Below are 27,774 nucleotides of genomic sequence, written 5' to 3'. Positions count from 1 at the left end.
CTTCATTTTAAAGAACCTTACACACATGCAAGCACACACACAACTTAATTAAAAGCACTCCGTTCCTGCATTGGCCGGGAATCGGACCCGGGTCTCCCGCGTGGCAGGCGAGAATTCTACCACTGAACCACCAATGCTCGGCTGGGAGGCTTTCGGCCTTCACATTGCCCTGGATTTAGTAATGGTGCGTAACTGTTACATGTCAAATCCAGGTAAAGGGGGGTTGGGTCAATATGCAAAGTTTGGAGCTCCTTCTAGCAAATCAGGCTTGGCCTTCAAGGCTCATTTTAAAGAATCCCACACACATGCAAACACACACCCCTTACTTAAAAGAACTCTGTTCCTGCATTTGCCCGGGAATCAGAGCCAGGCCTCCTGTGTGGCAGGCGAGAATGGATGATGGAAGAGACTTTTTAACTTTTACTCCTCCCATTTGGAGTGAGGGGGAGATGAAAATCTTATCGGCACCCTAGATTACCCTTTGTGAGTATAGTGGTTTACCACAGGGAGCGCACATGCTCAAGCGCATGGGCACACAACTCGAGTTTCTCTTCATAGACGCATAAATCTTTCGCCTTTTACTAAAGATTTCCGTGGAGGGGAACCTTTCCGAGTGACCTGTATTTTTGGGTGCTCTGCTCACAGCAGAGCTGCACTGCAGTTTCAATAGCAGACTAAATCTGACCACACACCAATGTGCATTGGAGCAAAGCGTGCTTTCTCGTGGACCGTCTTTGCAGCCTTTGCGCTTCCTGTGTCGCAACTTCACATTTTTTTTCAGCCAGCATGGAAAGACAGCACTCTCATGACATGATGGGATCCAAACCTTGGGCTTCAGCTACTTTGGCCCTGTCAGTGACTTATGTACTTCCAGCATTCTTTTCTGCTCACAACAGAGCTGTATTGGAGTGTCAAGAGTAAAACTGGCCACCAGCCAATGGGCGGTGGAACGAAGCGCGCCTCACCACGTTCTGTACTTGCGGCCTTTGCGCTTTCTGCGTCGCAGCTCCAGATTTCTTTAGCCCGCATGGAAAGACAGCACTCTCTCGTACATGACGGGATACAAACAAAGATGGCTTCAGCTCCTTTTGCCCTATCAGTGACTTGTGCATTTCAAGCATTCTTTTCAGATGGCTAAAAGCTGGAGTCGGGAACTTGCGTTGGTGGTATAGTGGTGAGCATAGCTGCCTTCCAAGCAGTTGACCCGGGTTCGATTCCCGGCCAACGCATTTGTTTTGGCTCTGGCTGACGTTGAAGCAGAACTCCTTCTGTGACCTCTGTCAGCACCAAAATCTTTTGGATGAGTCGTTCAGCAGCAGCAAAGAGCTGGGTCTCCCCGTCGGGGAATCGAACCCCGGTCTTCCGCGTGACAGGCGGAGATACTGTCCACTATACTAACGAGGAGCTGTACCCGCTGTTCTCCGCCCCCAGCCGACTTGACTTCACCAACATCAGCATAAGGAGCCACTACTCCATGAAAAAAAACAAATCAACCTGCCTTGATCTTATTGAGTCTCCCAATATCTTGAATGCTACACATTACAGGGGGTCCTCATTTGGACCACTTTACTATTATTACTATTTTTTTTTACTTTTCATAATGGGAACATGAAAAAAAGGATGGGAAATCATGTGGCAGTAACATCGCATTTACGTGGATCATATCGCCCACTGCTAGAATTCTACCACTGAACCACCAATGCTCGGAAAGGAGGGAGAACGTTTGGAATTAACACCGCATTTACGAGTATATTGCCCACTGCTAAACTTCGTCAACCTATAGATAAAGTGAACAAGTTTTATAGGCATTTGACGAATATAGACGGACTAATGAGTTTCTGAAAAGATTCGGCAGGGAACGGGGGTTGGTCGGTATGCAAAGGTTGGAGCTCCTTCAAGTAAATCAGGCTTCATTTTAAAGAACCTTACACACATGCAAGCACACACACAACTTAATTAAAAGCACTCCGTTCCTGCATTGGCCGGGAATCGGACCCGGGTCTCCCGCGTGGCAGGCGAGAATTCTACCACTGAACCACCAATGCTCGGCTGGGAGACTTTCGGCCTTCACATTGCCCTGGATTTAGTAATGGTGCGTAACTGTTACACGTCAAATCCAGGTAAAGGGGGGTTGGGTCAATATGCAAAGTTTGGAGCTCCTTCCAGCAAATCAGGCTTGGCCTTCAAGGCTCATTTTAAAGAATCCCACACACATGCAAACACACACCCCTTACTTAAAAGAACTCTGTTCCTGCATTTGCCCGGGAATCAGAGCCAGGCCTCCTGTGTGGCAGGCGAGAATGGATGATGGAAGAGACTTTTTAACTTTTACTCCTCCCATTTGGAGTGAGGGGGAGATGAAAATCTTATCGGCACCCTAGATTACCCTTTGTGAGTATAGTGGTTTACCACAGGGAGCGCACATGCTCAAGCGCATGGGCACACCACTCGAGTTTCTCTTCATAGACGCATAAATCTTTCGCCTTTTACTAAAGGTTTCCGTGGAGGGGAACCTTTCCGAGTGACCTGTATTTTTGGGTGCTCTGCTCACAGCAGAGCTGCACTGCAGTTTCAATAGCAGACTAAATCTGACCACACACCAATGTGCATTGGAGCAAAGCGTGCTTTCTCGTGGACCGTGTTTGCAGCCTTTGCGCTTCCTGTGTCGCAACTTCACATTTTTTTTCAGCCAGCATGGAAAGACAGCACTCTCATGACATGATGGGATCCAAACCTTGGGCTTCAGCTACTTTGGCCCTGTCAGTGACTTATGTACTTCCAGCATTCTTTTCTGCTCACAACAGAGCTGTATTGGAGTGTCAAGAGTAAAACTGGCCACCAGCCAATGGGCGGTGGAACGAAGCGCGCCTCACCACGTTCTGTACTTGCGGCCTTTGCGCTTTCTGCGTCGCAGCTCCAGATTTCTTTAGCCCGCATGGAAAGACAGCACTCTCTCGTACATGACGGGATACAAACAAAGATGGCTTCAGCTCCTTTTGCCCTATCAGTGACTTGTGCATTTCAAGCATTCTTTTCAGATGGCTAAAAGCTGGAGTCGGGAACTTGCGTTGGTGGTATAGTGGTGCGCATAGCTGCCTTCCAAGCAGTTGACCCGGGTTCGATTCCCGGCCAACGCATTTGTTTTGGCTCTGGCTGACGTTGAAGCAGAACTCCTTCTGTGACCTCTGTCAGCACCAAAATCTTTTGGATGAGTCGTTCAGCAGCAGGAAAGAGCTGGGTCTCCCCGTCTGGGAATCGAACCCCGGTCTTCCGCGTGACAGGCGGAGATACTGTCCACTATACTAACGAGGAGCTGTACCCGCTGTGCTTCGCCCCCAGCCGACTTGACTTCACCGACATCAGCATAAGGAGCCACTACTCCATGAAAAAAACAAATCAACCTGCCTTGATCTTATTGAGTCTCCAAATATCTTGAATGCTACACATTACAGGGGGTCCTCATTTGGACCACTTTACTATTATTACTATTTTTTTTTACTTTTCATAATGGGAACATGAAAAAAAGGATGGGAAATCATGTGGCAGTAACATCGCATTTACGTGGATCATATCGCCCACTGCTAGAATTCTACCACTGAACCACCAATGCTCGGAAAGGAGGGAGAACGTTTGGAATTAACACCGCATTTACGAGTATATTGCCCACTGCTAAACTTCGTCAACCTATAGATAAAGTGAACAAGTTTTATAGGCATTTGACGAATATAGACGGACTAATGAGTTTCTGAAAAGATTCGGCAGGGAACGGGGGTTGGTCGGTATGCAAAGGTTGGAGCTCCTTCAAGTAAATCAGGCTTCATTTTAAAGAACCTTACACACATGCAAGCACACACACAACTTAATTAAAAGCACTCCGTTTCTGCATTGGCCGGGAATCGGACCCGCGTCTCCCGCGTGGCAGGCGAGAATTCTACCACTGAACCACCAATGCTCGGCTGGGAGACTTTCGGCCTTCACATTGCCCTGGATTTAGTAATGGTGCGTAACTGTTACACGTCAAATCCAGGTAAAGGGGGGTTGGGTCAATATGCAAAGTTTGGAGCTCCTTCTAGCAAATCAGGCTTGGCCTTCAAGGCTCATTTTAAAGAATCCCACACACATGCAAACACACACCCCTTACTTAAAAGAACTCTGTTCCTGCATTTGCCCGGGAATCAGAGCCAGGCCTCCTGTGTGGCAGGCGAGAATGGATGATGGAAGAGACTTTTTAACTTTTACTCCTCCCATTTGGAGTGAGGGGGAGATGAAAATCTTATCGGCACCCTAGATTACCCTTTGTGAGTATAGTGGTTTACCACAGGGAGCGCACATGCTCAAGCGCATGGGCACACCACTCGAGTTTCTCTTCATAGACGCATAAATCTTTCGCCTTTTACTAAAGATTTCCGTGGAGGGGAACCTTTCCGAGTGACCTGTATTTTTGGGTGCTCTGCTCACAGCAGAGCTGCACTGCAGTTTCAATAGCAGACTAAATCTGACCACACACCAATGTGCATTGGAGCAAAGCGTGCTTTCTCGTGGACCGTGTTTGCAGCCTTTGCGCTTCCTGTGTCGCAACTTCACATTTTTTTTCAGCCAGCATGGAAAGACAGCACTCTCATGACATGATGGGATCCAAACCTTGGGCTTCAGCTACTTTGGCCCTGTCAGTGACTTATGTACTTCCAGCATTCTTTTCTGCTCACAACAGAGCTGTATTGGAGTGTCAAGAGTAAAACTGGCCACCAGCCAATGGGCGGTGGAACGAAGCGCGCCTCACCACGTTCTGTACTTGCGGCCTTTGCGCTTTCTGCGTCGCAGCTCCAGATTTCTTTAGCCCGCATGGAAAGACAGCACTCTCTCGTACATGACGGGATACAAACAAAGATGGCTTCAGCTCCTTTTGCCCTATCAGTGACTTGTGCATTTCAAGCATTCTTTTCAGATGGCTAAAAGCTGGAGTCGGGAACTTGCGTTGGTGGTATAGTGGTGCGCATAGCTGCCTTCCAAGCAGTTGACCCGGGTTCGATTCCCGGCCAACGCATTTGTTTTGGCTCTGGCTGACGTTGAAGCAGAACTCCTTCTGTGACCTCTGTCAGCACCAAAATCTTTTGGATGAGTCGTTCAGCAGCAGCAAAGAGCTGGGTCTCCCCGTCGGGGAATCGAACCCCAGTCTTCCGCGTGACAGGCGGAGATACTGTCCACTATACTAACGAGGAGCTGTACCCGCTGTGCTTCGCCCCCAGCCGACTTGACTTCACCGACATCAGCATAAGGAGCCACTACTCCATGAAAAAAACAAATCAACCTGCCTTGATCTTATTGAGTCTCCCAATATCTTGAATGCTACACATTACAGGGGGTCCTCATTTGGACCACTTTACTATTATTACTATTTTTTTTTACTTTTCATAATGGGAACATGAAAAAAAGGATGGGAAATCTTGTGGCAGTAACATCGCATTTACGTGGATCATATCGCCCACTGCTAGAATTCTACCACTGAAACACCAATGCTCGGAAAGGAGGGAGAACGTTTGGAATTAACACCGCATTTACGAGTATATTGCCCACTGCTAAACTTCGTCAACCTATAGATAAAGTGAACAAGTTTTATAGGCATTTGACGAATATAGACGGACTAATGAGTTTCTGAAAAGATTCGGCAGGGAACGGGGGTTGGTCGGTATGCAAAGGTTGGAGCTCCTTCAAGTAAATCAGGCTTCATTTTAAAGAACCTTACACACATGCAAGCACACACACAACTTAATTAAAAGCACTCCGTTCCTGCATTGGCCGGGAATCGGACCCAGGTCTCCCGCGTGGCAGGCGAGAATTCTACCACTGAACCACCAATGCTCGGCTGGGAGACTTTCGGCCTTCACATTGCCCTGGATTTAGTAAAGGTGCGTAACTGTTACACGTCAAATCCAGGTAAAGGGGGGTTGGGTCAATATTAGGGGTGGGAGAAAAAATCGATGCATCGATGCATCGCGATTCTCTCTTCAACGATTCTGAATCGATTCCTAATATTTCAGAATCGATTCTGAGCTTGTTTTTTTTTTCTGCATATGGCACGTGTGCGCGCTAGAGACGCGGCTGGCTACAGCGCACAGAATTTGCACTGTGAGACACGTGCGCATAATGCTTGACAGTGTGCTTCCATCCGTCGTGTTTTACTTTAGATATGCGTTCATTTCTGCCGTCTGGAATGCAAGAAACTGTTGCACTGACAGACTCACGTGCGCTTTGTGTTTGTTCGTCCTAAAGCTCGATTGCACTTGCATTTTGGAATAGTTTCAAACGAAACTGTACATACAGTCAGTTATGTTTTCAGAGCAGGACAAAACATCTGATATATTGAAATAGATCTGTGCATCATTGGCGTTCCGTCCATATACAGTAAGCTGCTAATGCCCTGCATACTCAGGCTGTCAGAGAGAATGCGTTCACGTGTTAAATAATATAAACATGCTTATAAATGAATCCCTTATTTGAATCTTCTGGGCAAGCAGATTCTCCGCATCTTCCTTGACTCCTCAGAATTGATGCGCATTCTGTTTTGCTGTCATGCGCGTTATTTCATTCGCGGGGTAAGCTGTCCGAGAAGCGCTCGCCCAAGCGGAAAAACGCGCTGTTGCTGCCAGATGCTGATTGCCAAAAATGTATTGTATTTTTGTATATTATATATAATATGTATATTTTCATAATTTCTCAACAATTCAAAAGTTTAAAGTCCACAGAAAAAAAATAGCCTATATAAAATGTATATATAATTTTAAAAATAATAATAAACAGGAAAAAGAGGAAATATTAAAATATGATTTCGTCTCTGATTTTATTGGTGTCTAAATAATGTAAAGATATTATTATTTTTGGTATTACTGGTGGTTTTAGCACTCAGCATACCTGGTAAATAAAAGTGTCACCTCTCGCCACTGCTGTGCATTAGTTTGAATGCAGCCTGTTAAAGCTGCCTGTCTATGATCTCATCAGTAATAATAAAATGGCAGTAATGCTGAGGAAAAAAAGAAAAACTATTGTCTGTAAACTTTCGGATACCTGAAGAAAACTTATTTTAAATAAGTAATTGTTTTAAAAAGTACCTTGCTTACATAATTTAAAAAATAAAGTAAAGTTGGCCCAAATTAAATTTGATATAAAACAAATATGAAAATGTAGCCATGTGCAGTACTATTGAAAACTGAGAATGTGTTCATCGTGATATTTAGTTGTTAATGAAAACAGTAATTAACTTGAATCTTGAAACCGGTGAAGATTGACACACCTACTTTTACAGAGATTCCAACTATAAACAAAAAGCATAGAAACTGCAATTTTACATGTTTTTAAAATTGTAAAGTTGTATTTGCACAGCAGAAGAATTAATTGGGGAAAAAATGTAGATCAAGAATCGTTTTGGAATCGGATCGTGACTCCCAGAATCGGAATCGGATCGGATCGTGAAGTGCCTGAAGATTCCCACCCCTAGTCAATATGCAAAGTTTGGAGCTCCTTCTAGCAAATCAGGCTTGGCCTTCAAGGCTCATTTTAAAGAATCCCACACACATGCAAACACACACCCCTTACTTAAAAGAACTCTGTTCCTGCATTTGCCCGGGAATCAGAGCCAGGCCTCCTGTGTGGCAGGCGAGAATGGATGATGGAAGAGACTTTTTAACTTTTACTCCTCCCATTTGGAGTGAGGGGGAGATGAAAATCTTATCGGCACCCTAGATTACCCTTTGTGAGTATAGTGGTTTACCACAGGGAGCGCACATGCTCAAGCGCATGGGCACACAACTCGAGTTTCTCTTCATAGACGCATAAATCTTTCGCCTTTTACTAAAGATTTCCGTGGAGGGGAACCTTTCCGAGTGACCTGTATTTTTGGGTGCTCTGCTCACAGCAGAGCTGCACTGCAGTTTCAATAGCAGACTAAATCTGACCACACACCAATGTGCATTGGAGCAAAGCGTGCTTTCTCGTGGACCGTCTTTGCAGCCTTTGCGCTTCCTGTGTCGCAACTTCACATTTTTTTTCAGCCAGCATGGAAAGACAGCACTCTCATGACATGATGGGATCCAAACCTTGGGCTTCAGCTACTTTGGCCCTGTCAGTGACTTATGTACTTCCAGCATTCTTTTCTGCTCACAACAGAGCTGTATTGGAGTGTCAAGAGTAAAACTGGCCACCAGCCAATGGGCGGTGGAACGAAGCGCGCCTCACCACGTTCTGTACTTGCGGCCTTTGCGCTTTCTGCGTCGCAGCTCCAGATTTCTTTAGCCCGCATGGAAAGACAGCACTCTCTCGTACATGACGGGATACAAACAAAGATGGCTTCAGCTCCTTTTGCCCTATCAGTGACTTGTGCATTTCAAGCATTCTTTTCAGATGGCTAAAAGCTGGAGTCGGGAACTTGCGTTGGTGGTATAGTGGTGAGCATAGCTGCCTTCCAAGCAGTTGACCCGGGTTTCGATTCCCGGCCAACGCATTTGTTTTGGCTCTGGCTGACGTTGAAGCAGAACTCCTTCTGTGACCTCTGTCAGCACCAAAATCTTTTGGATGAGTCGTTCAGCAGCAGCAAAGAGCTGGGTCTCCCCGTCGGGGAATCGAACCCCGGTCTTCCGCGTGACAGGCGGAGATACTGTCCACTATACTAACGAGGAGCTGTACCCGCTGTTCTCCGCCCCCAGCCGACTTGACTTCACCGACATCAGCATAAGGAGCCACTACTCCATGAAAAAAAACAAATCAACCTGCCTTGATCTTATTGAGTCTCCCAATATCTTGAATGCTACACATTACAGGGGGTCCTCATTTGGACCACTTTACTATTATTACTATTTTTTTTTACTTTTCATAATGGGAACATGAAAAAAAGGATGGGAAATCATGTGGCAGTAACATCGCATTTACGTGGATCATATCGCCCACTGCTAGAATTCTACCACTGAACCACCAATGCTCGGAAAGGAGGGAGAACGTTTGGAATTAACACCGCATTTACGAGTATATTGCCCACTGCTAAACTTCGTCAACCTATAGATAAAGTAAACAAGTTTTAAAGGCATTTGACGAATATAGACGGACTAATGAGTTTCTGAAAAGATTCGGCAGGGAACGGGGGTTGGTCGGTATGCAAAGGTTGGAGCTCCTTCAAGTAAATCAGGCTTCATTTTAAAGAACCTTACACACATGCAAGCACACACACAACTTAATTAAAAGCACTCCGTTCCTGCATTGGCCGGGAATCGGACCCGGGTCTCCCGCGTGGCAGGCGAGAATTCTACCACTGAACCACCAATGCTCGGCTGGGAGGCTTTCGGCCTTCACATTGCCCTGGATTTAGTAATGGTGCGTAACTGTTACATGTCAAATCCAGGTAAAGGGGGGTTGGGTCAATATGCAAAGTTTGGAGCTCCTTCTAGCAAATCAGGCTTGGCCTTCAAGGCTCATTTTAAAGAATCCCACACACATGCAAACACACACCCCTTACTTAAAAGAACTCTGTTCCTGCATTTGCCCGGGAATCAGAGCCAGGCCTCCTGTGTGGCAGGCGAGAATGGATGATGGAAGAGACTTTTTAACTTTTACTCCTCCCATTTGGAGTGAGGGGGAGATGAAAATCTTATCGGCACCCTAGATTACCCTTTGTGAGTATAGTGGTTTACCACAGGGAGCGCACATGCTCAAGCGCATGGGCACACAACTCGAGTTTCTCTTCATAGACGCATAAATCTTTCGCCTTTTACTAAAGATTTCCGTGGAGGGGAACCTTTCCGAGTGACCTGTATTTTTGGGTGCTCTGCTCACAGCAGAGCTGCACTGCAGTTTCAATAGCAGACTAAATCTGACCACACACCAATGTGCATTGGAGCAAAGCGTGCTTTCTCGTGGACCGTCTTTGCAGCCTTTGCGCTTCCTGTGTCGCAACTTCACATTTTTTTTCAGCCAGCATGGAAAGACAGCACTCTCATGACATGATGGGATCCAAACCTTGGGCTTCAGCTACTTTGGCCCTGTCAGTGACTTATGTACTTCCAGCATTCTTTTCTGCTCACAACAGAGCTGTATTGGAGTGTCAAGAGTAAAACTGGCCACCAGCCAATGGGCGGTGGAACGAAGCGCGCCTCACCACGTTCTGTACTTGCGGCCTTTGCGCTTTCTGCGTCGCAGCTCCAGATTTCTTTAGCCCGCATGGAAAGACAGCACTCTCTCGTACATGACGGGATACAAACAAAGATGGCTTCAGCTCCTTTTGCCCTATCAGTGACTTGTGCATTTCAAGCATTCTTTTCAGATGGCTAAAAGCTGGAGTCGGGAACTTGCGTTGGTGGTATAGTGGTGAGCATAGCTGCCTTCCAAGCAGTTGACCCGGGTTCGATTCCCGGCCAACGCATTTGTTTTGGCTCTGGCTGACGTTGAAGCAGAACTCCTTCTGTGACCTCTGTCAGCACCAAAATCTTTTGGATGAGTCGTTCAGCAGCAGCAAAGAGCTGGGTCTCCCCGTCGGGGAATCGAACCCCGGTCTTCCGCGTGACAGGCGGAGATACTGTCCACTATACTAACGAGGAGCTGTACCCGCTGTTCTCCGCCCCCAGCCGACTTGACTTCACCAACATCAGCATAAGGAGCCACTACTCCATGAAAAAAAACAAATCAACCTGCCTTGATCTTATTGAGTCTCCCAATATCTTGAATGCTACACATTACAGGGGGTCCTCATTTGGACCACTTTACTATTATTACTATTTTTTTTTAATTTTCATAATGGGAACATGAAAAAAAGGATGGGAAATCATGTGGCAGTAACATCGCATTTACGTGGATCATATCGCCCACTGCTAGAATTCTACCACTGAACCACCAATGCTCGGAAAGAAGGGAGAACGTTTGGAATTAACACCGCATTTACGAGTATATTGCCCACTGCTAAACTTCGTCAACCTATAGATAAAGTGAACAAGTTTTATAGGCATTTGACGAATATAGACGGACTAATGAGTTTCTGAAAAGATTCGGCAGGGAACGGGGGTTGGTCGGTATGCAAAGGTTGGAGCTCCTTCAAGTAAATCAGGCTTCATTTTAAAGAACCTTACACACATGCAAGCACACACACAACTTAATTAAAAGCACTCCGTTCCTGCATTGGCCGGGAATCGGACCCGGGTCTCCCGCGTGGCAGGCGAGAATTCTACCACTGAACCACCAATGCTCGGCTGGGAGACTTTCGGCCTTCACATTGCCCTGGATTTAGTAATGGTGCGTAACTGTTACACGTCAAATCCAGGTAAAGGGGGGTTGGGTCAATATGCAAAGTTTGGAGCTCCTTCTAGCAAATCAGGCTTGGCCTTCAAGGCTCATTTTAAAGAATCCCACACACATGCAAACACACACCCCTTACTTAAAAGAACTCTGTTCCTGCATTTGCCCGGGAATCAGAGCCAGGCCTCCTGTGTGGCAGGCGAGAATGGATGATGGAAGAGACTTTTTAACTTTTACTCCTCCCATTTGGAGTGAGGGGGAGATGAAAATCTTATCGGCACCCTAGATTACCCTTTGTGAGTATAGTGGTTTACCACAGGGAGCGCACATGCTCAAGCGCATGGGCACACAACTCGAGTTTCTCTTCATAGACGCATAAATCTTTCGCCTTTTACTAAAGATTTCCGTGGAGGGGAACCTTTCCGAGTGACCTGTATTTTTGGGTGCTCTGCTCACAGCAGAGCTGCACTGCAGTTTCAATAGCAGACTAAATCTGACCACACACCAATGTGCATTGGAGCAAAGCGTGCTTTCTCGTGGACCGTGTTTGCAGCCTTTGCGCTTCCTGTGTCGCAACTTCACATTTTTTTTCAGCCAGCATGGAAAGACAGCACTCTCATGACATGATGGGGTCCAAACCTTGGGCTTCAGCTACTTTGGCCCTGTCAGTGACTTATGTACTTCCAGCATTCTTTTCTGCTCACAACAGAGCTGTATTGGAGTGTCAAGAGTAAAACTGGCCACCAGCCAATGGGCGGTGGAACGAAGCGCGCCTCACCACGTTCTGTACTTGCGGCCTTTGCGCTTTCTGCGTCGCAGCTCCAGATTTCTTTAGCCCGCATGGAAAGACAGCACTCTCTCGTACATGACGGGATACAAACAAAGATGGCTTCAGCTCCTTTTGCCCTATCAGTGACTTGTGCATTTCAAGCATTCTTTTCAGATGGCTAAAAGCTGGAGTCGGGAACTTGCGTTGGTGGTATAGTGGTGAGCATAGCTGCCTTCTAAGCAGTTGACCCGGGTTCGATTCCCGGCCAACGCATTTGTTTTGGCTCTGGCTGACGTTGAAGCAGAACTCCTTCTGTGACCTCTGTCAGCACCAAAATCTTTTGGATGAGTCGTTCAGCAGCAGCAAAGAGCTGGGTCTCCCCGTCGGGGAATCGAACCCCGGTCTTCCGCGTGACAGGCGGAGATACTGTCCACTATACTAACGAGGAGCTGTACCCGCTGTTCTCCGCCCCCAGCCGACTTGACTTCACCGACATCAGCATAAGGAGCCACTACTCCATGAAAAAAACAAATCAACCTGCCTTGATCTTATTGAGTCTCCCAATATCTTGAATGCTACACATTACAGGGGGTCCTCATTTGGACCACTTTACTATTATTACTATTTTTTTTTACTTTTCATAATGGGAACATGAAAAAAAGGATGGGAAATCATGTGGCAGTAACATCGCATTTACGTGGATCATATCGCCCACTGCTAGAATTCTACCACTGAACCACCAATGCTCGGAAAGGAGGGAGAACGTTTGGAATTAACACCGCATTTACGAGTATATTGCCCACTGCTAAACTTCGTCAACCTATAGATAAAGTGAACAAGTTTTATAGGCATTTGACGAATATAGACGGACTAATGAGTTTCTGAAAAGATTCGGCAGGGAACGGGGGTTGGTCGGTATGCAAAGGTTGGAGCTCCTTCAAGTAAATCAGGCTTCATTTTAAAGAACCTTACACACATGCAAGCACACACACAACTTAATTAAAAGCACTCCGTTCCTGCATTGGCCGGGAATCGGACCCGGGTCTCCCGCGTGGCAGGCGAGAATTCTACCACTGAACCACCAATGCTCGGCTGGGAGACTTTCGGCCTTCACATTGCCCTGGATTTAGTAATGGTGCGTAACTGTTACACGTCAAATCCAGGTAAAGGGGGGTTGGGTCAATATGCAAAGTTTGGAGCTCCTTCTAGCAAATCAGGCTTGGCCTTCAAGGCTCATTTTAAAGAATCCCACACACATGCAAACACACACCCCTTACTTAAAAGAACTCTGTTCCTGCATTTGCCCGGGAATCAGAGCCAGGCCTCCTGTGTGGCAGGCGAGAATGGATGATGGAAGAGACTTTTTAACTTTTACTCCTCCCATTTGGAGTGAGGGGGAGATGAAAATCTTATCGGCACCCTAGATTACCCTTTGTGAGTATAGTGGTTTACCACAGGGAGCGCACATGCTCAAGCGCATGGGCACACAACTCGAGTTTCTCTTCATAGACGCATAAATCTTTCGCCTTTTACTAAAGATTTCCGTGGAGGGGAACCTTTCCGAGTGACCTGTATTTTTGGGTGCTCTGCTCACAGCAGAGCTGCACTGCAGTTTCAATAGCAGACTAAATCTGACCACACACCAATGTGCATTGGAGCAAAGCGTGCTTTCTCGTGGACCGTGTTTGCAGCCTTTGCGCTTCCTGTGTCGCAACTTCACATTTTTTTTCATCCAGCATGGAAAGACAGCACTCTCATGACATGATGGGATCCAAACCTTGGGCTTCAGCTACTTTGGCCCTGTCAGTGACTTATGTACTTCCAGCATTCTTTTCTGCTCACAACAGAGCTGTATTGGAGTGTCAAGAGTAAAACTGGCCACCAGCCAATGGGCGGTGGAACGAAGCGCGCCTCACCACGTTCTGTACTTGCGGCCTTTGCGCTTTCTGCGTCGCAGCTCCAGATTTCTTTAGCCCGCATGGAAAGACAGCACTCTCTCGTACATGACGGGATACAAACAAAGATGGCTTCAGCTCCTTTTGCCCTATCAGTGACTTGTGCATTTCAAGCATTCTTTTCAGATGGCTAAAAGCTGGAGTCGGGAACTTGCGTTGGTGGTATAGTGGTGAGCATAGCTGCCTTCCAAGCAGTTGACCCGGGTTCGATTCCCGGCCAACGCATTTGTTTTGGCTCTGGCTGACGTTGAAGCAGAACTCCTTCTGTGACCTCTGTCAGCACCAAAATCTTTTGGATGAGTCGTTCAGCAGCAGCAAAGAGCTGGGTCTCCCCGTCGGGGAATCAACCCCGGTCTTCCGCGTGACAGGCGGCGATACTGTCCACTATACTAACGAGGAGCTGTACCCGCTGTGCTTCACCCCCAGCCGACTTGACTTCACCGACATCAGCATAAGGAGCCACTACTCCATGAAAAAAACAAATCAACCTGCCTTGATCTTATTGAGTCTCCCAATATCTTGAATGCTACACATTACAGGGGGTCCTCATTTGGACCACTTTACTATTATTACTATTTTTTTTTACTTTTCATAATGGGAACATGAAAAAAAGGATGGGAAATCATGTGGCAGTAACATCGCATTTACGTGGATCATATCGCCCACTGCTAGAATTCTACCACTGAACCACCAATGCTCGGAAAGGAGGGAGAACGTTTGGAATTAACACCGCATTTACGAGTATATTGCCCACTGCTAAACTTCGTCAACCTATAGATAAAGTGAACAAGTTTTATAGGCATTTGACGAATATAGACGGACTAATGAGTTTCTGAAAAGATTCGGCAGGGAACGGGGGTTGGTCGGTATGCAAAGGTTGGAGCTCCTTCAAGTAAATCAGGCTTCATTTTAAAGAACCTTACACACATGCAAGCACACACACAACTTAATTAAAAGCACTCCGTTCCTGCATTGGCCGGGAATCGGACCCAGGTCTCCCGCGTGGCAGGCGAGAATTCTACCACTGAACCACCAATGCTCGGCTGGGAGACTTTCGGCCTTCACATTGCCCTGGATTTAGTAATGGTGCGTAACTGTTACACGTCAAATCCAGGTAAAGGGGGGTTGGGTCAATATGCAAAGTTTGGAGCTCCTTCTAGCAAATCAGGCTTGGCCTTCAAGGCTCATTTTAAAGAATCCCACACACATGCAAACACACACCCCTTACTTAAAAGAACTCTGTTCCTGCATTTGCCCGGGAATCAGAGCCAGGCCTCCTGTGTGGCAGGCGAGAATGGATGATGGAAGAGACTTTTTAACTTTTACTCCTCCCATTTGGAGTGAGGGGGAGATGAAAATCTTATCGGCACCCTAGATTACCCTTTGTGAGTATAGTGGTTTACCACAGGGAGCGCACATGCTCAAGCGCATGGGCACACCACTCGAGTTTCTCTTCATAGACGCATAAATCTTTCGCCTTTTACTAAAGATTTCCGTGGAGGGGAACCTTTCCGAGTGACCTGTATTTTTGGGTGCTCTGCTCACAGCAGAGCTGCACTGCAGTTTCAATAGCAGACTAAATCTGACCACACACCAATGTGCATTGGAGCAAAGCGTGCTTTCTCGTGGACCGTGTTTGCAGCCTTTGCGCTTCCTGTGTCGCAACTTCACATTTTTTTTCAGCCAGCATGGAAAGACAGCACTCTCATGACATGATGGGATCCAAACCTTGGGCTTCAGCTACTTTGGCCCTGTCAGTGACTTATGTACTTCCAGCATTCTTTTCTGCTCACAACAGAGCTGTATTGGAGTGTCAAGAGTAAAACTGGCCACCAGCCAATGGGCGGTGGAACGAAGCGCGCCTCACCACGTTCTGTATTTGCGGCCTTTGCGCTTTCTGCGTCGCAGCTCCAGATTTCTTTAGCCCGCATGGAAAGACAGCACTCTCTCGTACATGACGGGATACAAACAAAGATGGCTTCAGCTCCTTTTGCCCTATCAGTGACTTGTGCATTTCAAGCATTCTTTTCAGATGGCTAAAAGCTGGAGTCGGGAACTTGCGTTGGTGGTATAGTGGTGCGCATAGCTGCCTTCCAAGCAGTTGACCCGGGTTCGATTGCCGGCCAACGCATTTGTTTTGGCTCTGGCTGACGTTGAAGCAGAACTCCTTCTGTGACCTCTGTCAGCACCAAAATCTTTTGGATGAGTCGTTCAGCAGCAGCAAAGAGCTGGGTCTCCCCGTCGGGGAATCGAACCCCGGTCTTCCGCGTGACAGGCGGAGATACTGTCCACTATACTAACGAGGAGCTGTACCCGCTGTTCTCCGCCCCCAGCCGACTTGACTTCACCGACATCAGCATAAGGAGCCACTACTCCATGAAAAAAACAAATCAACCTGCCTTGATCTTATTGAGTCTCCCAATATCTTGAATGCTACACATTACAGGGGGTCCTCATTTGGACCACTTTACTATTATTACTATTTTTTTTTACTTTTCATAATGGGAACATGAAAAAAAGGATGGGAAATCATGTGGCAGTAACATCGCATTTACGTGGATCATATCGCCCACTGCTAGAATTCTACCACTGAACCACCAATGCTCGGAAAGGAGGGAGAACGTTTGGAATTAACACCGCATTTACGAGTATATTGCCCACTGCTAAACTTCGTCAACCTATAGATAAAGTGAACAAGTTTTATAGGCATTTGACGAATATAGACGGACTAATGAGTTTCTGAAAAGATTCGGCAGGGAACGGGGGTTGGTCGGTATGCAAAGGTTGGAGCTCCTTCAAGTAAATCAGGCTTCATTTTAAAGAACCTTACACACATGCAAGCACACACACAACTTAATTAAAAGCACTCCGTTCCTGCATTGGCCGGGAATCGGACCCGGGTCTCCCGCGTGGCAGGCGAGAATTCTACCACTGAACCACCAATGCTCGGCTGGGAGACTTTCGGCCTTCACATTGCCCTGGATTTAGTAATGGTGCGTAACTGTTACACGTCAAATCCAGGTAAAGGGGGGTTGGGTCAATATGCAAAGTTTGGAGCTCCTTCTAGCAAATCAGGCTTGGCCTTCAAGGCTCATTTTAAAGAATCCCACACACATGCAAACACACACCCCTTACTTAAAAGAACTCTGTTCCTGCATTTGCCCGGGAATCAGAGCCAGGCCTCCTGTGTGGCAGGCGAGAATGGATGATGGAAGAGACTTTTTAACTTTTACTCCTCCCATTTGGAGTGAGGGGGAGATGAAAATCTTATCGGCACCCTAGATTACCCTTTGTGAGTATAGTGGTTTACCACAGGGAGCGCACATGCTCAAGCGCATGGGCACACAACTCGAGTTTCTCTTCATAGACGCATAAATCTTTCGCCTTTTACTAAAGATTTCCGTGGAGGGGAACCTTTCCGAGTGACCTGTATTTTTGGGTGCTCTGCTCACAGCAGAGCTGCACTGCAGTTTCAATAGCAGACTAAATCTGACCACACACCAATGTGCATTGGAGCAAAGCGTGCTTTCTCGTGGACCGTCTTTGCAGCCTTTGCGCTTCCTGTGTCGCAACTTCACATTTTTTTTCAGCCAGCATGGAAAGACAGCACTCTCATGACATGATGGGATCCAAACCTTGGGCTTCAGCTACTTTGGCCCTGTCAGTGACTTATGTACTTCCAGCATTCTTTTCTGCTCACAACAGAGCTGTATTGGAGTGTCAAGAGTAAAACTGGCCACCAGCCAATGGGCGGTGGAACGAAGCGCGCCTCACCACGTTCTGTACTTGCGGCCTTTGCGCTTTCTGCGTCGCAGCTCCAGATTTCTTTAGCCCGCATGGAAAGACAGCACTCTCTCGTACATGACGGGATACAAACAAAGATGGCTTCAGCTCCTTTTGCCCTATCAGTGACTTGTGCATTTCAAGCATTCTTTTCAGATGGCTAAAAGCTGGAGTCGGGAACTTGCGTTGGTGGTATAGTGGTGAGCATAGCTGCCTTCCAAGCAGTTGACCCGGGTTTCGATTCCCGGCCAACGCATTTGTTTTGGCTCTGGCTGACGTTGAAGCAGAACTCCTTCTGTGACCTCTGTCAGCACCAAAATCTTTTGGATGAGTCGTTCAGCAGCAGCAAAGAGCTGGGTCTCCCCGTCGGGGAATCGAACCCCGGTCTTCCGCGTGACAGGCGGAGATACTGTCCACTATACTAACGAGGAGCTGTACCCGCTGTTCTCCGCCCCCAGCCGACTTGACTTCACCGACATCAGCATAAGGAGCCACTACTCCATGAAAAAAAACAAATCAACCTGCCTTGATCTTATTGAGTCTCCCAATATCTTGAATGCTACACATTACAGGGGGTCCTCATTTGGACCACTTTACTATTATTACTATTTTTTTTTACTTTTCATAATGGGAACATGAAAAAAAGGATGGGAAATCATGTGGCAGTAACATCGCATTTACGTGGATCATATCGCCCACTGCTAGAATTCTACCACTGAACCACCAATGCTCGGAAAGGAGGGAGAACGTTTGGAATTAACACCGCATTTACGAGTATATTGCCCACTGCTAAACTTCGTCAACCTATAGATAAAGTAAACAAGTTTTAAAGGCATTTGACGAATATAGACGGACTAATGAGTTTCTGAAAAGATTCGGCAGGGAACGGGGGTTGGTCGGTATGCAAAGGTTGGAGCTCCTTCAAGTAAATCAGGCTTCATTTTAAAGAACCTTACACACATGCAAGCACACACACAACTTAATTAAAAGCACTCCGTTCCTGCATTGGCCGGGAATCGGACCCGGGTCTCCCGCGTGGCAGGCGAGAATTCTACCACTGAACCACCAATGCTCGGCTGGGAGGCTTTCGGCCTTCACATTGCCCTGGATTTAGTAATGGTGCGTAACTGTTACATGTCAAATCCAGGTAAAGGGGGGTTGGGTCAATATGCAAAGTTTGGAGCTCCTTCTAGCAAATCAGGCTTGGCCTTCAAGGCTCATTTTAAAGAATCCCACACACATGCAAACACACACCCCTTACTTAAAAGAACTCTGTTCCTGCATTTGCCCGGGAATCAGAGCCAGGCCTCCTGTGTGGCAGGCGAGAATGGATGATGGAAGAGACTTTTTAACTTTTACTCCTCCCATTTGGAGTGAGGGGGAGATGAAAATCTTATCGGCACCCTAGATTACCCTTTGTGAGTATAGTGGTTTACCACAGGGAGCGCACATGCTCAAGCGCATGGGCACACAACTCGAGTTTCTCTTCATAGACGCATAAATCTTTCGCCTTTTACTAAAGATTTCCGTGGAGGGGAACCTTTCCGAGTGACCTGTATTTTTGGGTGCTCTGCTCACAGCAGAGCTGCACTGCAGTTTCAATAGCAGACTAAATCTGACCACACACCAATGTGCATTGGAGCAAAGCGTGCTTTCTCGTGGACCGTCTTTGCAGCCTTTGCGCTTCCTGTGTCGCAACTTCACATTTTTTTTCAGCCAGCATGGAAAGACAGCACTCTCATGACATGATGGGATCCAAACCTTGGGCTTCAGCTACTTTGGCCCTGTCAGTGACTTATGTACTTCCAGCATTCTTTTCTGCTCACAACAGAGCTGTATTGGAGTGTCAAGAGTAAAACTGGCCACCAGCCAATGGGCGGTGGAACGAAGCGCGCCTCACCACGTTCTGTACTTGCGGCCTTTGCGCTTTCTGCGTCGCAGCTCCAGATTTCTTTAGCCCGCATGGAAAGACAGCACTCTCTCGTACATGACGGGATACAAACAAAGATGGCTTCAGCTCCTTTTGCCCTATCAGTGACTTGTGCATTTCAAGCATTCTTTTCAGATGGCTAAAAGCTGGAGTCGGGAACTTGCGTTGGTGGTATAGTGGTGAGCATAGCTGCCTTCCAAGCAGTTGACCCGGGTTCGATTCCCGGCCAACGCATTTGTTTTGGCTCTGGCTGACGTTGAAGCAGAACTCCTTCTGTGACCTCTGTCAGCACCAAAATCTTTTGGATGAGTCGTTCAGCAGCAGCAAAGAGCTGGGTCTCCCCGTCGGGGAATCGAACCCCGGTCTTCCGCGTGACAGGCGGAGATACTGTCCACTATACTAACGAGGAGCTGTACCCGCTGTTCTCCGCCCCCAGCCGACTTGACTTCACCAACATCAGCATAAGGAGCCACTACTCCATGAAAAAAAACAAATCAACCTGCCTTGATCTTATTGAGTCTCCCAATATCTTGAATGCTACACATTACAGGGGGTCCTCATTTGGACCACTTTACTATTATTACTATTTTTTTTTAATTTTCATAATGGGAACATGAAAAAAAGGATGGGAAATCATGTGGCAGTAACATCGCATTTACGTGGATCATATCGCCCACTGCTAGAATTCTACCACTGAACCACCAATGCTCGGAAAGAAGGGAGAACGTTTGGAATTAACACCGCATTTACGAGTATATTGCCCACTGCTAAACTTCGTCAACCTATAGATAAAGTGAACAAGTTTTATAGGCATTTGACGAATATAGACGGACTAATGAGTTTCTGAAAAGATTCGGCAGGGAACGGGGGTTGGTCGGTATGCAAAGGTTGGAGCTCCTTCAAGTAAATCAGGCTTCATTTTAAAGAACCTTACACACATGCAAGCACACACACAACTTAATTAAAAGCACTCCGTTCCTGCATTGGCCGGGAATCGGACCCGGGTCTCCCGCGTGGCAGGCGAGAATTCTACCACTGAACCACCAATGCTCGGCTGGGAGACTTTCGGCCTTCACATTGCCCTGGATTTAGTAATGGTGCGTAACTGTTACACGTCAAATCCAGGTAAAGGGGGGTTGGGTCAATATGCAAAGTTTGGAGCTCCTTCTAGCAAATCAGGCTTGGCCTTCAAGGCTCATTTTAAAGAATCCCACACACATGCAAACACACACCCCTTACTTAAAAGAACTCTGTTCCTGCATTTGCCCGGGAATCAGAGCCAGGCCTCCTGTGTGGCAGGCGAGAATGGATGATGGAAGAGACTTTTTAACTTTTACTCCTCCCATTTGGAGTGAGGGGGAGATGAAAATCTTATCGGCACCCTAGATTACCCTTTGTGAGTATAGTGGTTTACCACAGGGAGCGCACATGCTCAAGCGCATGGGCACACAACTCGAGTTTCTCTTCATAGACGCATAAATCTTTCGCCTTTTACTAAAGATTTCCGTGGAGGGGAACCTTTCCGAGTGACCTGTATTTTTGGGTGCTCTGCTCACAGCAGAGCTGCACTGCAGTTTCAATAGCAGACTAAATCTGACCACACACCAATGTGCATTGGAGCAAAGCGTGCTTTCTCGTGGACCGTGTTTGCAGCCTTTGCGCTTCCTGTGTCGCAACTTCACATTTTTTTTCAGCCAGCATGGAAAGACAGCACTCTCATGACATGATGGGGTCCAAACCTTGGGCTTCAGCTACTTTGGCCCTGTCAGTGACTTATGTACTTCCAGCATTCTTTTCTGCTCACAACAGAGCTGTATTGGAGTGTCAAGAGTAAAACTGGCCACCAGCCAATGGGCGGTGGAACGAAGCGCGCCTCACCACGTTCTGTACTTGCGGCCTTTGCGCTTTCTGCGTCGCAGCTCCAGATTTCTTTAGCCCGCATGGAAAGACAGCACTCTCTCGTACATGACGGGATACAAACAAAGATGGCTTCAGCTCCTTTTGCCCTATCAGTGACTTGTGCATTTCAAGCATTCTTTTCAGATGGCTAAAAGCTGGAGTCGGGAACTTGCGTTGGTGGTATAGTGGTGAGCATAGCTGCCTTCTAAGCAGTTGACCCGGGTTCGATTCCCGGCCAACGCATTTGTTTTGGCTCTGGCTGACGTTGAAGCAGAACTCCTTCTGTGACCTCTGTCAGCACCAAAATCTTTTGGATGAGTCGTTCAGCAGCAGCAAAGAGCTGGGTCTCCCCGTCGGGGAATCGAACCCCGGTCTTCCGCGTGACAGGCGGAGATACTGTCCACTATACTAACGAGGAGCTGTACCCGCTGTTCTCCGCCCCCAGCCGACTTGACTTCACCGACATCAGCATAAGGAGCCACTACTCCATGAAAAAAACAAATCAACCTGCCTTGATCTTATTGAGTCTCCCAATATCTTGAATGCTACACATTACAGGGGGTCCTCATTTGGACCACTTTACTATTATTACTATTTTTTTTTACTTTTCATAATGGGAACATGAAAAAAAGGATGGGAAATCATGTGGCAGTAACATCGCATTTACGTGGATCATATCGCCCACTGCTAGAATTCTACCACTGAACCACCAATGCTCGGAAAGGAGGGAGAACGTTTGGAATTAACACCGCATTTACGAGTATATTGCCCACTGCTAAACTTCGTCAACCTATAGATAAAGTGAACAAGTTTTATAGGCATTTGACGAATATAGACGGACTAATGAGTTTCTGAAAAGATTCGGCAGGGAACGGGGGTTGGTCGGTATGCAAAGGTTGGAGCTCCTTCAAGTAAATCAGGCTTCATTTTAAAGAACCTTACACACATGCAAGCACACACACAACTTAATTAAAAGCACTCCGTTCCTGCATTGGCCGGGAATCGGACCCGGGTCTCCCGCGTGGCAGGCGAGAATTCTACCACTGAACCACCAATGCTCGGCTGGGAGACTTTCGGCCTTCACATTGCCCTGGATTTAGTAATGGTGCGTAACTGTTACACGTCAAATCCAGGTAAAGGGGGGTTGGGTCAATATGCAAAGTTTGGAGCTCCTTCTAGCAAATCAGGCTTGGCCTTCAAGGCTCATTTTAAAGAATCCCACACACATGCAAACACACACCCCTTACTTAAAAGAACTCTGTTCCTGCATTTGCCCGGGAATCAGAGCCAGGCCTCCTGTGTGGCAGGCGAGAATGGATGATGGAAGAGACTTTTTAACTTTTACTCCTCCCATTTGGAGTGAGGGGGAGATGAAAATCTTATCGGCACCCTAGATTACCCTTTGTGAGTATAGTGGTTTACCACAGGGAGCGCACATGCTCAAGCGCATGGGCACACAACTCGAGTTTCTCTTCATAGACGCATAAATCTTTCGCCTTTTACTAAAGATTTCCGTGGAGGGGAACCTTTCCGAGTGACCTGTATTTTTGGGTGCTCTGCTCACAGCAGAGCTGCACTGCAGTTTCAATAGCAGACTAAATCTGACCACACACCAATGTGCATTGGAGCAAAGCGTGCTTTCTCGTGGACCGTGTTTGCAGCCTTTGCGCTTCCTGTGTCGCAACTTCACATTTTTTTTCATCCAGCATGGAAAGACAGCACTCTCATGACATGATGGGATCCAAACCTTGGGCTTCAGCTACTTTGGCCCTGTCAGTGACTTATGTACTTCCAGCATTCTTTTCTGCTCACAACAGAGCTGTATTGGAGTGTCAAGAGTAAAACTGGCCACCAGCCAATGGGCGGTGGAACGAAGCGCGCCTCACCACGTTCTGTACTTGCGGCCTTTGCGCTTTCTGCGTCGCAGCTCCAGATTTCTTTAGCCCGCATGGAAAGACAGCACTCTCTCGTACATGACGGGATACAAACAAAGATGGCTTCAGCTCCTTTTGCCCTATCAGTGACTTGTGCATTTCAAGCATTCTTTTCAGATGGCTAAAAGCTGGAGTCGGGAACTTGCGTTGGTGGTATAGTGGTGAGCATAGCTGCCTTCCAAGCAGTTGACCCGGGTTCGATTCCCGGCCAACGCATTTGTTTTGGCTCTGGCTGACGTTGAAGCAGAACTCCTTCTGTGACCTCTGTCAGCACCAAAATCTTTTGGATGAGTCGTTCAGCAGCAGCAAAGAGCTGGGTCTCCCCGTCGGGGAATCAACCCCGGTCTTCCGCGTGACAGGCGGCGATACTGTCCACTATACTAACGAGGAGCTGTACCCGCTGTGCTTCACCCCCAGCCGACTTGACTTCACCGACATCAGCATAAGGAGCCACTACTCCATGAAAAAAACAAATCAACCTGCCTTGATCTTATTGAGTCTCCCAATATCTTGAATGCTACACATTACAGGGGGTCCTCATTTGGACCACTTTACTATTATTACTATTTTTTTTTACTTTTCATAATGGGAACATGAAAAAAAGGATGGGAAATCATGTGGCAGTAACATCGCATTTACGTGGATCATATCGCCCACTGCTAGAATTCTACCACTGAACCACCAATGCTCGGAAAGGAGGGAGAACGTTTGGAATTAACACCGCATTTACGAGTATATTGCCCACTGCTAAACTTCGTCAACCTATAGATAAAGTGAACAAGTTTTATAGGCATTTGACGAATATAGACGGACTAATGAGTTTCTGAAAAGATTCGGCAGGGAACGGGGGTTGGTCGGTATGCAAAGGTTGGAGCTCCTTCAAGTAAATCAGGCTTCATTTTAAAGAACCTTACACACATGCAAGCACACACACAACTTAATTAAAAGCACTCCGTTCCTGCATTGGCCGGGAATCGGACCCAGGTCTCCCGCGTGGCAGGCGAGAATTCTACCACTGAACCACCAATGCTCGGCTGGGAGACTTTCGGCCTTCACATTGCCCTGGATTTAGTAATGGTGCGTAACTGTTACACGTCAAATCCAGGTAAAGGGGGGTTGGGTCAATATGCAAAGTTTGGAGCTCCTTCTAGCAAATCAGGCTTGGCCTTCAAGGCTCATTTTAAAGAATCCCACACACATGCAAACACACACCCCTTACTTAAAAGAACTCTGTTCCTGCATTTGCCCGGGAATCAGAGCCAGGCCTCCTGTGTGGCAGGCGAGAATGGATGATGGAAGAGACTTTTTAACTTTTACTCCTCCCATTTGGAGTGAGGGGGAGATGAAAATCTTATCGGCACCCTAGATTACCCTTTGTGAGTATAGTGGTTTACCACAGGGAGCGCACATGCTCAAGCGCATGGGCACACCACTCGAGTTTCTCTTCATAGACGCATAAATCTTTCGCCTTTTACTAAAGATTTCCGTGGAGGGGAACCTTTCCGAGTGACCTGTATTTTTGGGTGCTCTGCTCACAGCAGAGCTGCACTGCAGTTTCAATAGCAGACTAAATCTGACCACACACCAATGTGCATTGGAGCAAAGCGTGCTTTCTCGTGGACCGTGTTTGCAGCCTTTGCGCTTCCTGTGTCGCAACTTCACATTTTTTTTCAGCCAGCATGGAAAGACAGCACTCTCATGACATGATGGGATCCAAACCTTGGGCTTCAGCTACTTTGGCCCTGTCAGTGACTTATGTACTTCCAGCATTCTTTTCTGCTCACAACAGAGCTGTATTGGAGTGTCAAGAGTAAAACTGGCCACCAGCCAATGGGCGGTGGAACGAAGCGCGCCTCACCACGTTCTGTATTTGCGGCCTTTGCGCTTTCTGCGTCGCAGCTCCAGATTTCTTTAGCCCGCATGGAAAGACAGCACTCTCTCGTACATGACGGGATACAAACAAAGATGGCTTCAGCTCCTTTTGCCCTATCAGTGACTTGTGCATTTCAAGCATTCTTTTCAGATGGCTAAAAGCTGGAGTCGGGAACTTGCGTTGGTGGTATAGTGGTGCGCATAGCTGCCTTCCAAGCAGTTGACCCGGGTTCGATTGCCGGCCAACGCATTTGTTTTGGCTCTGGCTGACGTTGAAGCAGAACTCCTTCTGTGACCTCTGTCAGCACCAAAATCTTTTGGATGAGTCGTTCAGCAGCAGCAAAGAGCTGGGTCTCCCCGTCGGGGAATCGAACCCCGGTCTTCCGCGTGACAGGCGGAGATACTGTCCACTATACTAACGAGGAGCTGTACCCGCTGTTCTCCGCCCCCAGCCGACTTGACTTCACCGACATCAGCATAAGGAGCCACTACTCCATGAAAAAAACAAATCAACCTGCCTTGATCTTATTGAGTCTCCCAATATCTTGAATGCTACACATTACAGGGGGTCCTCATTTGGACCACTTTACTATTATTACTATTTTTTTTTACTTTTCATAATGGGAACATGAAAAAAAGGATGGGAAATCATGTGGCAGTAACATCGCATTTACGTGGATCATATCGCCCACTGCTAGAATTCTACCACTGAACCACCAATGCTCGGAAAGGAGGGAGAACGTTTGGAATTAACACCGCATTTACGAGTATATTGCCCACTGCTAAACTTCGTCAACCTATAGATAAAGTGAACAAGTTTTATAGGCATTTGACGAATATAGACGGACTAATGAGTTTCTGAAAAGATTCGGCAGGGAACGGGGGTTGGTCGGTATGCAAAGGTTGGAGCTCCTTCAAGTAAATCAGGCTTCATTTTAAAGAACCTTACACACATGCAAGCACACACACAACTTAATTAAAAGCACTCCGTTCCTGCATTGGCCGGGAATCGGACCCGGGTCTCCCGCGTGGCAGGCGAGAATTCTACCACTGAACCACCAATGCTCGGCTGGGAGACTTTCGGCCTTCACATTGCCCTGGATTTAGTAATGGTGCGTAACTGTTACACGTCAAATCCAGGTAAAGGGGGGTTGGGTCAATATGCAAAGTTTGGAGCTCCTTCTAGCAAATCAGGCTTGGCCTTCAAGGCTCATTTTAAAGAATCCCACACACATGCAAACACACACCCCTTACTTAAAAGAACTCTGTTCCTGCATTTGCCCGGGAATCAGAGCCAGGCCTCCTGTGTGGCAGGCGAGAATGGATGATGGAAGAGACTTTTTAACTTTTACTCCTCCCATTTGGAGTGAGGGGGAGATGAAAATCTTATCGGCACCCTAGATTACCCTTTGTGAGTATAGTGGTTTACCACAGGGAGCGCACATGCTCAAGCGCATGGGCACACAACTCGAGTTTCTCTTCATAGACGCATAAATCTTTCGCCTTTTACTAAAGATTTCCGTGGAGGGGAACCTTTCCGAGTGACCTGTATTTTTGGGTGCTCTGCTCACAGCAGAGCTGCACTGCAGTTTCAATAGCAGACTAAATCTGACCACACACCAATGTGCATTGGAGCAAAGCGTGCTTTCTCGTGGACCGTCTTTGCAGCCTTTGCGCTTCCTGTGTCGCAACTTCACATTTTTTTTCAGCCAGCATGGAAAGACAGCACTCTCATGACATGATGGGATCCAAACCTTGGGCTTCAGCTACTTTGGCCCTGTCAGTGACTTATGTACTTCCAGCATTCTTTTCTGCTCACAACAGAGCTGTATTGGAGTGTCAAGAGTAAAACTGGCCACCAGCCAATGGGCGGTGGAACGAAGCGCGCCTCACCACGTTCTGTACTTGCGGCCTTTGCGCTTTCTGCGTCGCAGCTCCAGATTTCTTTAGCCCGCATGGAAAGACAGCACTCTCTCGTACATGACGGGATACAAACAAAGATGGCTTCAGCTCCTTTTGCCCTATCAGTGACTTGTGCATTTCAAGCATTCTTTTCAGATGGCTAAAAGCTGGAGTCGGGAACTTGCGTTGGTGGTATAGTGGTGAGCATAGCTGCCTTCCAAGCAGTTGACCCGGGTTTCGATTCCCGGCCAACGCATTTGTTTTGGCTCTGGCTGACGTTGAAGCAGAACTCCTTCTGTGACCTCTGTCAGCACCAAAATCTTTTGGATGAGTCGTTCAGCAGCAGCAAAGAGCTGGGTCTCCCCGTCGGGGAATCGAACCCCGGTCTTCCGCGTGACAGGCGGAGATACTGTCCACTATACTAACGAGGAGCTGTACCCGCTGTTCTCCGCCCCCAGCCGA

General features: G+C 47.3%; 41 non-coding genes across 41 annotated transcripts; 21 read left to right on the top strand and 20 right to left on the bottom strand.

Moving 5' to 3' along the window:
* Nucleotides 1-66: 66 nt before the first annotated feature.
* On the bottom strand, nt 67-137 carry trnag-gcc (transfer RNA glycine (anticodon GCC)). The gene has a single exon. It is a non-coding gene; the product is annotated as a tRNA-Gly (tRNA).
* Nucleotides 138-536: 399 nt separating this feature from the next.
* Nucleotides 537-652, top strand: LOC141313413 (U5 spliceosomal RNA). The gene has a single exon (XR_012349485.1). It is a non-coding gene; the product is annotated as a U5 spliceosomal RNA (small nuclear RNA).
* A 505-nt stretch (nt 653-1,157) lies between these two features.
* trnag-ucc (transfer RNA glycine (anticodon UCC)) lies at nt 1,158-1,229 on the top strand. Its single transcript has one exon. It is a non-coding gene; the product is annotated as a tRNA-Gly (tRNA).
* A 103-nt stretch (nt 1,230-1,332) lies between these two features.
* trnad-guc (transfer RNA aspartic acid (anticodon GUC)) lies at nt 1,333-1,404 on the bottom strand. Its single transcript has one exon. It is a non-coding gene; the product is annotated as a tRNA-Asp (tRNA).
* A 570-nt stretch (nt 1,405-1,974) lies between these two features.
* trnag-gcc (transfer RNA glycine (anticodon GCC)) lies at nt 1,975-2,045 on the bottom strand. Its single transcript has one exon. It is a non-coding gene; the product is annotated as a tRNA-Gly (tRNA).
* A 399-nt stretch (nt 2,046-2,444) lies between these two features.
* Nucleotides 2,445-2,560, top strand: LOC141313467 (U5 spliceosomal RNA). The gene has a single exon (XR_012349539.1). It is a non-coding gene; the product is annotated as a U5 spliceosomal RNA (small nuclear RNA).
* A 1,791-nt stretch (nt 2,561-4,351) lies between these two features.
* Nucleotides 4,352-4,467, top strand: LOC141313454 (U5 spliceosomal RNA). Its single transcript, XR_012349527.1, has one exon. It is a non-coding gene; the product is annotated as a U5 spliceosomal RNA (small nuclear RNA).
* Nucleotides 4,468-7,800: 3,333 nt separating this feature from the next.
* LOC141313412 (U5 spliceosomal RNA) lies at nt 7,801-7,916 on the top strand. The gene has a single exon (XR_012349484.1). It is a non-coding gene; the product is annotated as a U5 spliceosomal RNA (small nuclear RNA).
* Nucleotides 7,917-8,597: 681 nt separating this feature from the next.
* trnad-guc (transfer RNA aspartic acid (anticodon GUC)) lies at nt 8,598-8,669 on the bottom strand. Its single transcript has one exon. It is a non-coding gene; the product is annotated as a tRNA-Asp (tRNA).
* Nucleotides 8,670-9,239: 570 nt separating this feature from the next.
* On the bottom strand, nt 9,240-9,310 carry trnag-gcc (transfer RNA glycine (anticodon GCC)). The gene has a single exon. It is a non-coding gene; the product is annotated as a tRNA-Gly (tRNA).
* Nucleotides 9,311-9,709: 399 nt separating this feature from the next.
* LOC141313410 (U5 spliceosomal RNA) lies at nt 9,710-9,825 on the top strand. Its single transcript, XR_012349483.1, has one exon. It is a non-coding gene; the product is annotated as a U5 spliceosomal RNA (small nuclear RNA).
* Nucleotides 9,826-10,330: 505 nt separating this feature from the next.
* trnag-ucc (transfer RNA glycine (anticodon UCC)) lies at nt 10,331-10,402 on the top strand. Its single transcript has one exon. It is a non-coding gene; the product is annotated as a tRNA-Gly (tRNA).
* A 103-nt stretch (nt 10,403-10,505) lies between these two features.
* Nucleotides 10,506-10,577, bottom strand: trnad-guc (transfer RNA aspartic acid (anticodon GUC)). Its single transcript has one exon. It is a non-coding gene; the product is annotated as a tRNA-Asp (tRNA).
* A 570-nt stretch (nt 10,578-11,147) lies between these two features.
* Nucleotides 11,148-11,218, bottom strand: trnag-gcc (transfer RNA glycine (anticodon GCC)). The gene has a single exon. It is a non-coding gene; the product is annotated as a tRNA-Gly (tRNA).
* Nucleotides 11,219-11,617: 399 nt separating this feature from the next.
* Nucleotides 11,618-11,733, top strand: LOC141313408 (U5 spliceosomal RNA). The gene has a single exon (XR_012349481.1). It is a non-coding gene; the product is annotated as a U5 spliceosomal RNA (small nuclear RNA).
* A 505-nt stretch (nt 11,734-12,238) lies between these two features.
* On the top strand, nt 12,239-12,310 carry trnar-ucu (transfer RNA arginine (anticodon UCU)). Its single transcript has one exon. It is a non-coding gene; the product is annotated as a tRNA-Arg (tRNA).
* Nucleotides 12,311-12,413: 103 nt separating this feature from the next.
* trnad-guc (transfer RNA aspartic acid (anticodon GUC)) lies at nt 12,414-12,485 on the bottom strand. The gene has a single exon. It is a non-coding gene; the product is annotated as a tRNA-Asp (tRNA).
* A 569-nt stretch (nt 12,486-13,054) lies between these two features.
* Nucleotides 13,055-13,125, bottom strand: trnag-gcc (transfer RNA glycine (anticodon GCC)). Its single transcript has one exon. It is a non-coding gene; the product is annotated as a tRNA-Gly (tRNA).
* Nucleotides 13,126-13,524: 399 nt separating this feature from the next.
* LOC141313407 (U5 spliceosomal RNA) lies at nt 13,525-13,640 on the top strand. The gene has a single exon (XR_012349480.1). It is a non-coding gene; the product is annotated as a U5 spliceosomal RNA (small nuclear RNA).
* Nucleotides 13,641-14,145: 505 nt separating this feature from the next.
* Nucleotides 14,146-14,217, top strand: trnag-ucc (transfer RNA glycine (anticodon UCC)). Its single transcript has one exon. It is a non-coding gene; the product is annotated as a tRNA-Gly (tRNA).
* A 1,213-nt stretch (nt 14,218-15,430) lies between these two features.
* Nucleotides 15,431-15,546, top strand: LOC141313453 (U5 spliceosomal RNA). The gene has a single exon (XR_012349526.1). It is a non-coding gene; the product is annotated as a U5 spliceosomal RNA (small nuclear RNA).
* A 680-nt stretch (nt 15,547-16,226) lies between these two features.
* Nucleotides 16,227-16,298, bottom strand: trnad-guc (transfer RNA aspartic acid (anticodon GUC)). The gene has a single exon. It is a non-coding gene; the product is annotated as a tRNA-Asp (tRNA).
* A 569-nt stretch (nt 16,299-16,867) lies between these two features.
* Nucleotides 16,868-16,938, bottom strand: trnag-gcc (transfer RNA glycine (anticodon GCC)). Its single transcript has one exon. It is a non-coding gene; the product is annotated as a tRNA-Gly (tRNA).
* A 399-nt stretch (nt 16,939-17,337) lies between these two features.
* Nucleotides 17,338-17,453, top strand: LOC141313406 (U5 spliceosomal RNA). Its single transcript, XR_012349479.1, has one exon. It is a non-coding gene; the product is annotated as a U5 spliceosomal RNA (small nuclear RNA).
* A 681-nt stretch (nt 17,454-18,134) lies between these two features.
* Nucleotides 18,135-18,206, bottom strand: trnad-guc (transfer RNA aspartic acid (anticodon GUC)). The gene has a single exon. It is a non-coding gene; the product is annotated as a tRNA-Asp (tRNA).
* A 570-nt stretch (nt 18,207-18,776) lies between these two features.
* On the bottom strand, nt 18,777-18,847 carry trnag-gcc (transfer RNA glycine (anticodon GCC)). The gene has a single exon. It is a non-coding gene; the product is annotated as a tRNA-Gly (tRNA).
* A 399-nt stretch (nt 18,848-19,246) lies between these two features.
* LOC141313405 (U5 spliceosomal RNA) lies at nt 19,247-19,362 on the top strand. The gene has a single exon (XR_012349477.1). It is a non-coding gene; the product is annotated as a U5 spliceosomal RNA (small nuclear RNA).
* Nucleotides 19,363-19,867: 505 nt separating this feature from the next.
* On the top strand, nt 19,868-19,939 carry trnag-ucc (transfer RNA glycine (anticodon UCC)). Its single transcript has one exon. It is a non-coding gene; the product is annotated as a tRNA-Gly (tRNA).
* Nucleotides 19,940-20,042: 103 nt separating this feature from the next.
* Nucleotides 20,043-20,114, bottom strand: trnad-guc (transfer RNA aspartic acid (anticodon GUC)). The gene has a single exon. It is a non-coding gene; the product is annotated as a tRNA-Asp (tRNA).
* Nucleotides 20,115-20,684: 570 nt separating this feature from the next.
* trnag-gcc (transfer RNA glycine (anticodon GCC)) lies at nt 20,685-20,755 on the bottom strand. Its single transcript has one exon. It is a non-coding gene; the product is annotated as a tRNA-Gly (tRNA).
* Nucleotides 20,756-21,154: 399 nt separating this feature from the next.
* On the top strand, nt 21,155-21,270 carry LOC141313404 (U5 spliceosomal RNA). The gene has a single exon (XR_012349476.1). It is a non-coding gene; the product is annotated as a U5 spliceosomal RNA (small nuclear RNA).
* Nucleotides 21,271-21,775: 505 nt separating this feature from the next.
* trnar-ucu (transfer RNA arginine (anticodon UCU)) lies at nt 21,776-21,847 on the top strand. Its single transcript has one exon. It is a non-coding gene; the product is annotated as a tRNA-Arg (tRNA).
* A 103-nt stretch (nt 21,848-21,950) lies between these two features.
* On the bottom strand, nt 21,951-22,022 carry trnad-guc (transfer RNA aspartic acid (anticodon GUC)). Its single transcript has one exon. It is a non-coding gene; the product is annotated as a tRNA-Asp (tRNA).
* A 569-nt stretch (nt 22,023-22,591) lies between these two features.
* On the bottom strand, nt 22,592-22,662 carry trnag-gcc (transfer RNA glycine (anticodon GCC)). The gene has a single exon. It is a non-coding gene; the product is annotated as a tRNA-Gly (tRNA).
* A 399-nt stretch (nt 22,663-23,061) lies between these two features.
* Nucleotides 23,062-23,177, top strand: LOC141313402 (U5 spliceosomal RNA). The gene has a single exon (XR_012349474.1). It is a non-coding gene; the product is annotated as a U5 spliceosomal RNA (small nuclear RNA).
* Nucleotides 23,178-23,682: 505 nt separating this feature from the next.
* trnag-ucc (transfer RNA glycine (anticodon UCC)) lies at nt 23,683-23,754 on the top strand. Its single transcript has one exon. It is a non-coding gene; the product is annotated as a tRNA-Gly (tRNA).
* A 1,213-nt stretch (nt 23,755-24,967) lies between these two features.
* On the top strand, nt 24,968-25,083 carry LOC141313452 (U5 spliceosomal RNA). The gene has a single exon (XR_012349525.1). It is a non-coding gene; the product is annotated as a U5 spliceosomal RNA (small nuclear RNA).
* A 680-nt stretch (nt 25,084-25,763) lies between these two features.
* Nucleotides 25,764-25,835, bottom strand: trnad-guc (transfer RNA aspartic acid (anticodon GUC)). Its single transcript has one exon. It is a non-coding gene; the product is annotated as a tRNA-Asp (tRNA).
* A 569-nt stretch (nt 25,836-26,404) lies between these two features.
* On the bottom strand, nt 26,405-26,475 carry trnag-gcc (transfer RNA glycine (anticodon GCC)). Its single transcript has one exon. It is a non-coding gene; the product is annotated as a tRNA-Gly (tRNA).
* A 399-nt stretch (nt 26,476-26,874) lies between these two features.
* On the top strand, nt 26,875-26,990 carry LOC141313401 (U5 spliceosomal RNA). Its single transcript, XR_012349473.1, has one exon. It is a non-coding gene; the product is annotated as a U5 spliceosomal RNA (small nuclear RNA).
* Nucleotides 26,991-27,671: 681 nt separating this feature from the next.
* trnad-guc (transfer RNA aspartic acid (anticodon GUC)) lies at nt 27,672-27,743 on the bottom strand. The gene has a single exon. It is a non-coding gene; the product is annotated as a tRNA-Asp (tRNA).
* Between the last annotated feature and the right edge of the window lie 31 nt (nt 27,744-27,774).

This window comes from Garra rufa, unplaced genomic scaffold (genome assembly GCF_049309525.1).
Source record: "Garra rufa unplaced genomic scaffold, GarRuf1.0 hap1_unplaced_007, whole genome shotgun sequence".
Lineage (NCBI taxonomy): Eukaryota > Metazoa > Chordata > Actinopteri > Cypriniformes > Cyprinidae > Garra > Garra rufa.
This window is presented reverse-complemented; position numbering and strand designations above follow the sequence as displayed.